Raw genomic sequence first — 13,959 nt, forward strand, 5'->3', positions numbered from 1 at the left:
AAGTTGAAGGGTAGAAAGAGAGAGAGAGTTTCCACACAGCTCTCTGTTGAATTCTTCACCAGTTCAGGACTGAACTAAAACTGCTCAGCTACAGAGCTGACCACTTCCCTTTTTTTATACAGGTCACTTCTAAAACATGACCACTTTGGCCTGAAGTCTCACCTGTTTATATATAAACAAAAGACCTCTCAAAATCCTTTTCATTTCTGTACGAAACCAGACTGATCAGAGCCTAACTCGGTTTATTGCCACTCTGAAAACAATCAAGGACAGAGTCTCCTTGAGCCAAAAAACAGCTTTTAGAAAAAAAAAGGACACTGGTGTGACACTGGTAATCTTCCGCCTAAGTTACGTCAGTAGATCAGGAGAACTCAGGTTAGAAATTCCAAATATTTACAAGGATGTTGCCAGGGTTGGAGAGCTTGACCGACAGGGAGAGGTTAAATAGGCTGAGGCTGTTTTCTCTGGAGTATTGGAGGCTGAGGTGTGACTTGATAGAGGTTTATAAAATCAATTGCAACATTTAAAAGGCATCTGGATGGGTATATGAATAGGACGGGTTTAGAGGGATATGGGCCCAAGTGCTGGAAAATGGGACGATATTAATTTAGGATATTTGGTTGGCTTGGATGCATTGGACTGAAGGGTTTTTTGTGCTGTACATCTATTGAACTCTAAGACAGACATTCAAAGAGTTGAGATAATCTTGCCAGAATTAAGGCAACAAAAGCTTTGCTTGATCCATATCGTTCCTTCTGTGTTAAGCCATTTATTTTCAGGTAACCACCACCAACATCCAATGGTGTTAGCAGCTCGGGGTCCCATGACAGTGGTCTGTTACATCAACAGGATGCATTACGGTTGTTCCACACACACCTTCGAAATGCATGACCACAGAAGAACAAATGTGGCAGCATTGCTCTCCTCAGGCTCCCCGACAGGCATCACATCACCCTGTCTTGGAACCGTATTAGTTGAAAAGTGTGGCGCTGGAAAAGCTCAGCAGCCCAGGCAGCTCCTCGGATGCTACCTGGCCTGCTGCGCTTTTCCACCACCACACTTTTCAACACTGGTCTCCAGCATCTGCAGTCCTCAGTTTCTCCTTGGAACCGTAATAGCGTACCTCCACTGTTGCTGGGTCAGGGTTTTGGTGCTCATGTCCAAACAGCACGATGGACACACCTTCAGCATACGGACCACAGTAGCTGAAGAAGGTGGCTCGCCATCATCTTCCCAATGGCAATAATTGCTGGTCTTGAGAAGGAATTTAACGTGGCTGCCCAGGTTGAGACTGGCAGCTGGTGAATCGGGCAGGAAGGAGCTTTTGCACCCACACAATGGTTACAATACGATTGTTTCTCTCCTGAGTTGCCATCAGATTCTCCCTGCTCAGGACAAATTTCGAACCCTTATGCCCGAAACGTCGATTCTCCTGCTCCTTGGATGAGGTCTGCTTGTTCTGTACGTTTCCTTTACATTGAGGGGGTTTACTTTATTCTTTGACCCCAGTCTTGTTAATGTTTGCAAAAAGACAAATATACTGGTCACTTCAAATGCAGAACCCAGCGTCAATCAGTTGTGCAGACCTTGATCTAACCAGGTTAACAGATTATTTGGGTTATTTCCTCTTGACACCGTGATACTACTCTACACTGGTTCAAGTTCCACCTCCTGCAGAGATGATTAATTTTTTTAACAAAGACACCATTGTCCCCCCCTTTCAATTCCACTTTGTTTTAGCCCCTTCCCTCTTTCTCTACCTCTCCCTCATCTTTGATGGTCAGCATTGTCCTTAATGAACTTTGCATGTGAATTAATCAATCAGAAAACATTGGTGATTTACTCGTGGTGGTTAATAGGTGAAAGAAGTACCTTGTGCAATTTGGTGATGGGAAAATAAATGTTCAGAGAGTGTAAGAGCACTTACATTATATATTAAAAAATACATCAAAAAGAGAAACAGCTGACACCACTGAAGGTTCTTGTGGTACAATGGTATTGTCCCTACCTCAAGGCCAGAAAGTTCAAATCCTACTTACTCCCTTAGATTGATTGTGTAAAATATAAAGACACTGCGTTTTCCTTGGTGGACGGTGCTTGTAATTTGTTATCTTAATTGGTGACCTAGTGATGGTTCACTTGAAGCTAAAATGACACTTATTGTTGGATAATTCAGATCTAATGATCGTCAAGCTCTTAGTCCCCCTGTTAAGATGGTCAGAGGATTAGATAGGGTAGACAATGGAAGTCTTTTTCCTAGGATGATGGCATCAACTTGTACAAGGGGGCATAACTACAAATTGAGGGGTAATAGATTTAAGAAAGATGTGCTAAAGAACATTACAACCAATGATGCATTTCTAAGATGTATTTTTAAGATAGATGTCAGAGGTAGGTTCATTATTCAGAAAGTAGACAGGGTGTGGAATACCCTACCTGCCATTGTAGTTAACTCAGCCACATTAGAGAGATTTAAACAATCCTTGGATAAGCTCATGGATGATGTCGGGGAATGGGCTTAGATTAATTCACAGGTCGGCGCAATATCAAGGGCCAATGGGCCTGTTCTGCACTGTATTGTTCTATGTTCTATGTTCTAAGAGCCAATTCATGATTGAAAGTGAAATCTTGGACTTCCCTCCCACCGCACAACCCCAACTACCCACACCAACACTCCCACCATCAGTCCAGCACTACAAACACCCAACTGCAGCTTATCTCAGTGCTTTATCCATCTTGAGAAGTAACCAAATGATAGATAGAGTAGCTCAATTTCATCGAAGCTGCCTCAGACTGGGGACTAGTTGTTCTCTCCCTGAAGATCAGTAGATTCGAAGCTTGACATAAGAATGGATTCTCAGGTCAGAAACACTCCGGTTTCCTCCCACAGTCCAAAGATGTGCGGATCAGGTGAATTGGCCAGGCTAAATTGCCCGTAGTGTTAGGTAAGGGGTAAATGTAGGGGTATGGGTGGGTTGCGCTTCGGCGGGTCGGTGTGGACTTGTTGGGCCGAAGGGCCTGTTTCCACACTGTAAGTCTAATCTAAGTCTAATCTAATCCACTCCTCCAACAGAGTTACACAATAGACAGAAAAGGGATGTGCTAAAGAACATGTATGTATTTCTAATGATGTATTTCTAAAATGCCGATTTGCACACAGCAAGCTCCACCAAACCGCATTGCAATGAAGGCCAGGTTTCTGCTGAGAGTTAGCTCTTCACCAGGGTGCAGGGGCAAACTATTCTACTTCAGAAGGCAGATGGGGCCTTCAGTTACCAAGTCATTGAAATGAGTGCACCTCCTGCAGTACACCCTCTACAACACTAGGGTCTGTGTTCAGGTCCTAGATAAGGTGGGGGGGGCCAATGAATAAGACATGACTGACATCATAACGTTGCTCTGCCATGTGCAGTGAGTGTGTTGCAGTGATGCCGCCAAACACAGCCTTTAAAATCTGGACATTGAGGACGCACTCCATATTTCAAATAAGCAATGTTCTTTGATCTTCTGATAAGCTCCTGGGGTAAAACGATGGTCTGTTCATTGCACTTGATCGAGGCAAGAAACATTTTCCCCAAATATAGTGGCAAACATTCAGTTGACAAATTACTATTTAATCTGTTTAAAGAAATAATGCGAAACTTATTTTGCCCTTCGTTAGTAATCCAAATATTTCCTTAGAAATGTTCTGGCTTTGTTACAGCCCATCTATAGGTCCACAGACGATATACACACATTGCATAGAAACTAATCAAAATCAGTTGTACTCCATCAATGTAGTGTAAATGAATGAACATTGGCATTGGATTGTGTAAAGCACAAAGAAATGTTGTAACCATTTGCTAACTCCATCTTTCTCGGTCTCTATTCTCAGACCTCCTGGTAAGCACCCACTTCATTTCCAGGGAATAATCCTATTTGTCACACCCAGTCCTTTATTCAGTTCTAAACTATCAACACTCTTAATAACGGATAACATTATGGCTGTACTTAGGGAGGGTACTCCTGGTTATTTGGGTGGAACTGAGAAATAAGAAAGGGAGAATCACCTTATTGGGATTGAATTATAGACCCCTTAATAGTGAGCAGGATATTGAGAAACAAATTTGTAAGGAGATCTCAGTTATATGTAAGAACAATAGGGTGGTTATGGTAGGGAATCTTAATTTTCTAAACATAGACTGGGATAATGTTGAGGGTTTAGATGGAGAGGAATTTGTTAAGTGTGTACAAGACAATTTTCTGATTCATTATGTGGATGTATCTACTAGAGAAGGTGCAAAACTTGACCTACTCTTGGGGATTAAGGCTGGGCAAGTGACTGAGGTGTCAGTGGGGGAGCACTTTGGGGCCAGTGACCATAATTCTATTTGTTTTAAAATAGTGATGGAAAAGGATAGACTGTTAAAAGTTAAAGTTCTAAATTGGTGGAAGGCCAATTATATTGGTATTAGGCAAAAACTTTCCAAGTTGATCGGGGGCAGGTGTTCACAGGTAAAGGGACAGCTGGAAGATGGAAGCCTTCAAAAACAGGAGACACTATATTCCTGTTAGGGTGAAAGGCAAGGCTGGTAGGTGTACGGAATGCAGGATGACAAGACAAATTGAGGTTTTGGCTAAGAAAAAGAAGGAGGCATAACTCAGCTATAAACACAAAATTAAGTGAATCCTTAGAAGAGAACAAAGGCAGTAGGAGTATACTTAAGAGGAAATCAGGAGGGCAAAAAGGGGATATGAGATAGCTTTGATAAATAGGGTTAAGATAATCCAAAATGATTTTATAAATATATTAAGGACAAAAGGGTAACTAGGGAGAGAATAGGGCCCATCAAAGATCAGCAAGGCTGCCTTTGTGTGGGGAGATGGAGAGATACCCGTCTCCCCATGCCTGTCTCTAGTCTGGGACCCATCTTCCCGTGCCAGTCTCCAGTCTGGAACCCATCTCCCCATGCCTGTCTCTAGTCTGGGACCCATCTTCCCGTGCCAGTCTCCAGTCTGGGACCCGACTCTCCGTGCCAGTCTCCAGTCTTGGACCCATCTCCTCGTGCCAGTCTCCAGTCTGGGACCCATCTCCCTGTGCTGGTCTCCGATCTGGGACCCGTCTCCCCGTGCTGGTCTCCAGTCTGGGACCTGTCTCCCCGTGCCAGTCTCCGGTCTGGGAACCTTCTCCCCATGCCAGTCTCCAGTCTGGGACCCGTCTCCCCGTGCTGTTCTCCAGTCTGGGACCCGACTCCCCGTGCCAGTCTCCAGTCTTGGACCCATCTCCTCGTGCCAGTCTCCAGTCTGAGACCCATCTCCCTGTGCCAGTCTCCGATCTGGGACCCGTCTCCCCGAGCTGGTCTCCAGTCTGGGACCTGTCTCCCCGTGCCAGTCTCCGGTCTGGGACCCGTCTCCCCGTGCTGGTCTCCAGTCTGGGACCTGTCTCCCCATGCCAGTCTCCAGTCTGGGACCCGTCTCCCCGTGCTGTTCTCCAGTCTGGGACCCGACTCCCCGTGCCAGTCTCCAGTCTTGGACCCATCTCCTCGTGCCAGTCTCCAGTCTGGGACCCATCTCCCTGTGCCAGTCTCCAATCTGGGACCCGTCTCCCCGTGCTGGTCTCCAGTCTGGGACCTGTCTCCCCGTGCCAGTCTCCGATCTGGGACCCGTCTCCCCGTGCTGGTCTCCAGTCTGGGACCTGTCTCCCCGTGCCAGTCTCCGATCTGGGACCCGTCTCCCCGTGCTGGTCTCCAGTCTGGGACCTGTCTCCCCGTGCCAGTCTCCGGTCTGGGACCCGTCTCCCCATGCCAGTCTCCAGTCTGGGACCCGTCTCCCCGTGCTGTTCTCCAGTCTGGGACCTGTCTCCCCGTGCCGATGTTCGGTCTGGGACCCGTCTCCCTGTGCCTGTCTCCTGTCTGGGGCCCATCTCCCCGTGCCGGTCTCCAGTCTGGGACCTGTCTCCCCGTGCCGGTCTCCAGTCTGGGGCCCGTCTCCCCGTGCCAGTCTCCAGCCTGGGACCCGTCTCCCCATGCCGGTCTCCAGTCTGGGACCTGTCTCCCCGTGCCGGTCTCCAGTCTGTGACCCGTCTCCCTGTGTCAGTCTCCAGTCTGGGACTGTCTCCCCGTGCCGGTCTCCAGTCTGTGACCCGTCTCCCCGTGTTAGTCTCCAGTCTGGGACCCATCTCCCCGTGTCAGTCTCCAGTCTGGGACCCGTCTCCCCGTGTTAGTCTCCAGTCTGGGACCTGTCTCCCCGTGCCAGTCTCCAGTCTGGGACCCATCTCCCCGTGTTAGTCTCCAGTCTGGGACCTGTCTCCCCGTGCTGGTCTCCAGTCTGGAACCTGTCTCCCCGTGCCGGTCTCCGGTCTTGGACCTGTCTCCGTATGTCAGTCTCTGGTCTGGGACCTGTCTGCCCATTCCAGTCTCCAGTCTGGCTCCCATCTCCCCGTGCCAGTCTCCAGTCTGGGGCCCGTCTCCCCGTGCCAGACTCCAGTCTGGGACTTGTCTCCCCGTGCTCGTCTCCAGTCTGGGACCCATCTCCCCGTGCCAGTCTCCAGTCTGGGGCCCGTCTCCCCATGCTCGTCTTCAGTCTGGGACCCATCTCCCCGTGCCAGTCTCCAGTCTGGGACCCATCTCCCCGTGCCAGTCTCCAGTCTGGGACCCGTCTCCCCGTGTTAGTCTCCAGTCTGGGACCTGTCTCCCCGTGCCAGTCTCCAGTCTGGGACCCGTCTCCCAGTGCCGGTCCCCAGTCTGGCACCCATCTCCCCGTGCCAGTCTCCAGTCTGGGACCTGTCTCCCCGTGCTCGTCTCCAGTCTGGGACCCATCTCCCCGTGCCAGTCTCCAGTCTGGGACCTGTCTCCCCGTGCTCGTCTCCAGTCTGGGACCCATCTCCCCGTGCCAGTCTCCAGTCTGGGACCCGTCTCCCCGTGTTAGTCTCCAGTCTGGGACCTGTCTCCCCGTGCCAGTCTCCAGTCTGGGACCCGTCTCCCTGTGCCAGTCTCCAGTCCGGCACCTGTCTCCCCGTTCCAGTCTCCAGTCTGGAACTCGTCTTCCCATGCCGGTCTCCGGCCTGGGATCTGTCTCCCCATGCTGGTCTCCAGTCTGGGACCCATCTCCCCTTGCTGGTATCCATTCTGGATTGGGCGTTAGTGTGCCAATGTCCTGTCCTAGAGTAACCTCATCCATTCCACTTCAAGTACGGCCATTGAACCGACTGCAGAGCATAGTTTTACAGTGACAATGGTGGTGCAGAGAAAGGTCAACTCTAACTTGGGAAGTATGTTCGTAGGTCAGCAGGAAATAAGCTGTTCCTAAATCTGTTGGTTTGTATTTTCAACCTTGTGTATTTTCTGCCCAATGGAAGAGGGTGGAAGGGAGTATAACCGGGGTGGGATGGGTCTTCGATGATGTTGGCTGCTTTCCCCAGGCAGTGGGAAGTGTAGATGGAGTCAATGGATGGAAGGCTGGTTTGTGTGATGGACTGGACTGTTTTCAGAGCTCTCTGTAATTTGTGGCAGTGGGGTCTTCAGAGGAAGTAGAGGCACTGGTGTGTTTTCTTGACAGTAGTGTCGATGTGGATGGACCAGGATAGATTGCTGATGATATTTCCTCCGAGAAACCTGGAAGTCTTGACTACCTCCATCTCAGTACCACTGATACACACAGGGGTCTGTCCTCCATATTGTTTCCTGAAGTCGATGACCAGCTCCTTCAATTTGCTGAGATTCAGGAAGAGATTTCTGTCTTTACACCATGCCATTAAGCTGTCTCTTTCCTATACTCTGTCTCATTGTTGTTCGAGATCAATGGCATCATCAGCAAATGGATAGATAGCGTTAGAGCTGAATTTGGCCACACAGTCATGAGTGAATGGGAAGTATAGTTGGGGGCTGAGTGTACAGTCTTGCGGGGCACCAGTGTTCGGGATCATTGTGGAGAAGGTGTTGTTGTCACCTACTCTTATGGTCTGCGGGTCATGAATTTCTGACATCGAGTGGGCACAGCTCTCCAGTTCACAACACCGGTTCGAAGTCAATCCCATCCAACTGCTCAATAAATTAAAAATCTTTATCTAGTCACCTTGATATTATTTTCGCAAGAGTCACAGCTTGTTATTTTCAGCATTTTCAGCATGTTCATTGGGGCCTCTGTATCTTTTGTTTAATAAGGGCTAGAATCTTCCAGAGGCAGTGGAACTCTCAGACACTGGCTCGAGGGCAGCCTCATGTCATGTCTGTCCAGGAAACAGGCAATTCTGATCTTTAAAACTACTCTTCCACTCAAAACGATCATCCAACTCAGTACTCTGTTCTCATTTTCTCCCATACGCATTGATCTCTTTAGCTCTAAGAATTATATGATTAGATTCCCTACAGTGTGGAAACAGGCCCTTCAGCCCAACAAGTCCACATTGACCCTCCGAAGAGTAACCCACCCAGACCCATTTCCTTCTGACTAATGCACCCAACACTATGGGCAATTTAGCATGGCCATTTCACCTAATCTGCACATCTTTGGACTATGGGTGGAAACCAGAGGAAACCCACGCAGACACAGGGAAAATGTGCAAACTCCACACAGACAGTCACCCAAGGCCAGAATCGAACCTGGGACCCTGGTGCTGTGAGTCAGCAGTGCTAACCACTAAACCACCATGCCACCCCACACTTTCTCAAAATCATTCAATATTTTGGCCTCAATTGCTTTCTGTGGAAGAGAATTCCAGCATCTCACCACTCTCTGGGTGAAGAAATTTCTCCTCATCTCAATCCTAAAATAGTTTACTCCATATCCTTAGACTGTGACACTGTATCTGAAATTCCTAGTCATCAGGAACATTGTTCCTGTATTTACCCAGTCTAGTCCTGTTGGGAAGATTCCTACTGTGTCTTGTTGCACTCAGGCAATTTACAGGCAAATGGTGAGGCCTCTCCATGGGATCAAGGATCCTGGGGTCAAAGTCCCAGTTGCCTAGCGTTGCTGGTCAGAAACTAGACCTTGTCTGAAGGGCAGTGCCAACTGGTGAGGGTGGCAGCAGTTGGTACAACATCCATTCCAGGCCTTACATCATTGCTGAAGCCCAGACCAGAGTTGATTAATGGTGGGACTGGAGGGATGACTCACAATAGACACAATGGAAGGAGGCCATTTTGTCTCTGTTGGCGCTTCTGCAGTTTGTATTTGCAATAAATTTACACTTAACCAAGTCCAAGAAAAGGCAAATGAGATGAATGAGCATTTAATCAGTTTCTGATTGTGCTGCTTTCGAGAGAGATGTTGGCCAGGATACTGAGAAAGCAACTGGCAAGAGATAACAGATCTGCTTCTGTCCACATGGCCAGGCAGACAGAATGCCACTTTAACCCAGTCACTGATTGCTACTGCCTGGTACACAGGGGTACCATCACCCTCTGAGGTTTCCTCCAAGTCACACACCACTGCTGCTTGCCACAGAGTGGCTACTTCCCCGTTACCACTGGGTCAAAATCCCAGACCTCACTATTGAACAACACCAGGACTACCTTCACCACATTGACTACCACGACTCAAGACAGAGGATGGACCATAAATGCTGACCTTGTGGCTTTTTCTAACCCTTACCCCAAGAAAGGATTTTCAGAACATGAAAATGCCCTGTGTATTGTCATCACCAGAACTGTGTAATTCAATAGTCATAATGTTGCAAACTTCAGCTCTTACAGCATTTCATCTGGCTGTCCAAACTAGAATTGACTAACTCAGAATGCTCCTGAGTACACTCCCACATTCAACCCTTTGTAAACTTAACATTAACTGCTCTGCCCACGACTGGAAGAAACTACAGAAGGTTGTGCGCACAGCCCAGACCATCACGGAAGCCAATCTCTCATCCATAGACTCCATATACATGGCCCGTTGTTGTGAAAAGGCTGCCAACATAGACTCCATTTACACGGCTCGCTGCTGCAGAAAGGCTGCCAACATCATGGAAGAGGGCAAAAGTGAGGACTGCAGATGCTGGAAACCAGAGTAGAGATCAGACTGGTGCTGGAAAAGCACAGCAGGTCAGGGCAGCATCTGAGGAGTAGGAACATCGACGTTTCAGGCAAAAACACTTCATCAGAAGACCCCTCCCACCCCGGTAATGCTCTCCCACAACCTTGTCCATCAGGCAGAAGGTACAGAAGCTTGAACACAGCAGGTTCAAGAACAGCTTCTTCCCTGCCATTATTAGACTGATGAAGGGACTCTCTAACTTCAAATAATGTTCTAATAAATCATGTTAATGTCGATCTTGCTTCATGCACTTCCTGTTCAGGGTAACCCACATGCCTCATTCAGTCTCATCACCCTATGATCCCTGTGTCCTTGCATACTATGATCTGCCTGTACTGTTCACCTGTACTGCTCACTGTGCTCAGGTACACATGGCTACAATAATCAAGTCAAAATCACGCAAAATTCTGTAAGCTGTTCCTGAGCTTCAACCATGCCCTACTCACGACTCACTCTGTGCTCATTGACTCCCATTTAATACTCTCATTCTTATTTTCAAATCCCTGCATTGTTTCTTTTTAATTCACTTGTGGAATGTGGGTGTCACTAGCTGGCCAATATTTATTGCCAGTCCCTGGTTGTGAAGGTGGTGGTGAGCTGCCATCTTGAATCGCTGCAGTCCACCCGCTGTGGGTTGACCCAACATGCTGTTGGGGAGGGAATTCCAGGATTTTGATCCAGTAAAGGAACGACGATATGTTTCAAAGTGACAGTGGTGAGTGGCTTGAGGGAAGTTTGCAGATGGTGGTGTTCCCACATCTCTGCTGCCTTTGTCCTTCTAGATGATAGTGATCATGGGCTTGGAGGGTGCTGTCGTAGGATATTTGATGAATTTCTGCAGTGCATCTTTACTATCTGTAGATAGTACGTACTGCTGCTAGTAAACAGTGGTGGTGGAGGGAGTGGTGCAAATAAAACGGGCTGCTTTGTCCTGGATGGTGTCAAGTTTTGTGAGTGTTATTGGGGCTGCACCCATCCAGGCAAATGGCAGATACTCGATAACATTCATGACTTGTGCCTTAGATAGTGGACAGACTTGGGGAAGTCAGAAGGTGAGTTACTTGCCACAGTATTCCTAGCCTCTGACCTGCTTTTGTGGTTACTGTCTTAATGAGGCGTGTCCAGTAGAGTTCCTGGTCACTGGTAACCTCAGATTGTTGGTAGTAGGAGATTCAGCGATAGTAACACTATTGAATGTCAAGGAGCGGTGATTAGATTGTCTCTTAAGGCTCACGTAACAAAGCAGACTAGGGACCTACATTTCAGTCAGTAACTCATTTGCAGGCCTAAGGCCCACACTGAATCCCCAGGCTGTACTGCAGGAGTCACCAGACAAGGCTGCAGGCCCGGGGCCATGATAATAACCCCCAGCTCACGGCCTCAGCAAGATAATGCTACTCTTGTTGGCTGACAATTATTTCCTGTGGAAATTTACCCAAAATGCAGGAAAATGGGCAATTGAGACATAACAATCCAGCTCGTGTTATGTACGTCACAAGGTTGCACTAATTATGTTCATTTCCAAGTACTTTTGCTTTTTCTCCCCCTTGGGAAGTCTGGATTTCAGGTGATATTTCTGAAATATTTATCAATAAATCTGTTTGACCATGTTACGGCACAGTTGAGACCTCCCCACCCAGAGACAGGACACTACAACAGCCTTTCTACACATCAGTGAGACCAAATAAGGGTGGCATTAGTGAACCAGGTGAGTTTTTGTTTTGTAGTTTCACGGTTATCTGATTCCCACCAGCGTTGACTTGATTGATCTTGACTCCTGCAGTACAGCCTGGGGATTCAGTGTGGGCCTTAGGCCTGCAACTGAGTTACTGAGAGTGATCTGGATCATTTTAAACTCAGGGGCTTTGTTACCATAGCCTGGGACCAACTCCCATCAGACCCACCTGGGTCTTGTCAGCCTAACCAAACCAGGACCAGAAACTGGCTATGAACCACGATAACGATTGCTGAATATCTGTCCGCCTCATAGTCAGTTAGCTCAGTTGGCTGGACAGAGTGATGCTAACAGCAAGGGTTCCATTCCCGTACCAGCTGGGGTAACGATGAAGGAATCTCCTTCTCAACCTTACCCTCACTGTGAAGAATAGTGACCCTCTGGTTAAACCCCATCACAAGTTGTCTCTCTCTCTCTCTAATGAGAGAGCAGCCCTGTAGTCTGGAGGGACTCCAGTGACTTTATCTTTACCTTGCTGGAGTTGAGGTAATAAGAGCAGAGATTGTCCATGTCAGAGAAGGTACCTGTAGCAGGAACCTCACAAATTCATGAGAATGTCAATGATAAATCCTTGGAGTCCCTGTCTCATTAGAAATGGTGGGGGCGTGGCTTGCGGGGGTGGGGGTGGGGGGAGGGGAAAGCAGTCATTTATGTGCCTTATCCGTATCAGGTTCCCAATTGTTGCCAAACCAGTAGAACACTATATTTCTTTTAACCTATCTTTCTAATCAACCTGTTCAGAGATATTATTACACATGTCTGGAGCAGGTATGATTTGAACCCGGGCCTAGATCAGAATGGTGCTGGAAAAGCACAGCCGGTCAGGCAGCACCCAAGGAGCAGGAAAATCAACGTTTCGGGCAAAAGCCCTTCATCAGGAATGAAGGCAGGGACCCTCTGATCTAGACTCTGATTTCCAGCATCTGCAGTCCTCACTTTTGCCTAGTTGATTTGAATCCGGACCCCCTGGTCCAGGAATAGGGATACTACGTAAGCACCACAAGGGGACCCCTCAAGACCCCACCCGTCCTCCCCCCACTCCTCCAACCTGAATTAGCACCTTCAAGAAAGGAGGACAGAATACCGATGTGAAAGGAAAAATAATAGATCCAAATGAAGGAAGGACTAAAACAAAATCAACAAGAGTGTGAGTTGTCAATGGTCCAGGTACAATTTCCTTGCAATGTCATTCCTCACCGCCAATGTTTGAGTGTCACTGGTGAATTGGCCAGCAGTGTTTACAGCTGCATTGATTCCAACCCATAAATGTACAAATCAAAGTGTTCCTCGAACCATATTCTCCTACATGACCTTACTGTATCAAACTACCCTTTCCAAGTGTTTTCACAGGTATTATTTGTATGGTATAATACCATCTGTGGTGGCTTGTATAATCGGCATCTCTGCCAAATACTGTGCCTTTCTGCTATGCACTGCCATCGTGATCAGATCTAATAACAAGCCCAATCATTTCAGTTTCAGCATCAGCAACCATCTGCGACATCTTCCTCACCGTCTCGTCATTTTTCAAATTATATATTTGATCCAAAGAACAGAACTTTGCAAAATCAGCAACGATTAATCAGAATCTCATGGCGTATTTGCTGTTTTGCTTTTGAAGCCTCCCAATCGTGTCAGCTATGAGCCGGTGGGTAACACTCCCGCCTCTGACTCAGATCAGTTCAATCCCCATGCAGGAGACATGGGCAGAGGATCTAAGCTTGGACTCCTAGTCCAATATAGGGGGAGTGCTGCACCCATCCCTTGGATTGGGATGTTACGACCACAAACTGCCACCTGTCATCGCTGGTGAACACAAAATAATCCCTCAACACTATTCTGAAGAGGAACGGGGCAGGGTCAGCTGAATTATATGCAGAATCTCTTGACCCCACAACTTTCTGACTCAGAGATGAAAGCCACAGCAGTTACCTTACAATGACTATTGCCTCAGTGTTGCTGGATTAAATACTGAATCCCACACTCCAATTTGATCACACCAACACCAGCCTGTTCAAGAGGATGCACCAGCAGCTGTTGAAGGGCTGGGAAATTTGATTTGATTTGATTAAGTACTGTGAAAAGTTTTGTTTTGTATGCAGTACAGGTAGATCATACCGTATATGGGGTGATTGAACAGAGTGAGGAATACTAAGTTGCAGCTGCAAAGAGGGTGTACAAAAAGCAAGATCAATGTTAGATTTGAAATTTGAGAG

Source organism: Hemiscyllium ocellatum, chromosome 47 (assembly GCF_020745735.1).
Source record: "Hemiscyllium ocellatum isolate sHemOce1 chromosome 47, sHemOce1.pat.X.cur, whole genome shotgun sequence".
NCBI classification, from domain to species: Eukaryota; Metazoa; Chordata; class Chondrichthyes; order Orectolobiformes; family Hemiscylliidae; genus Hemiscyllium; species Hemiscyllium ocellatum.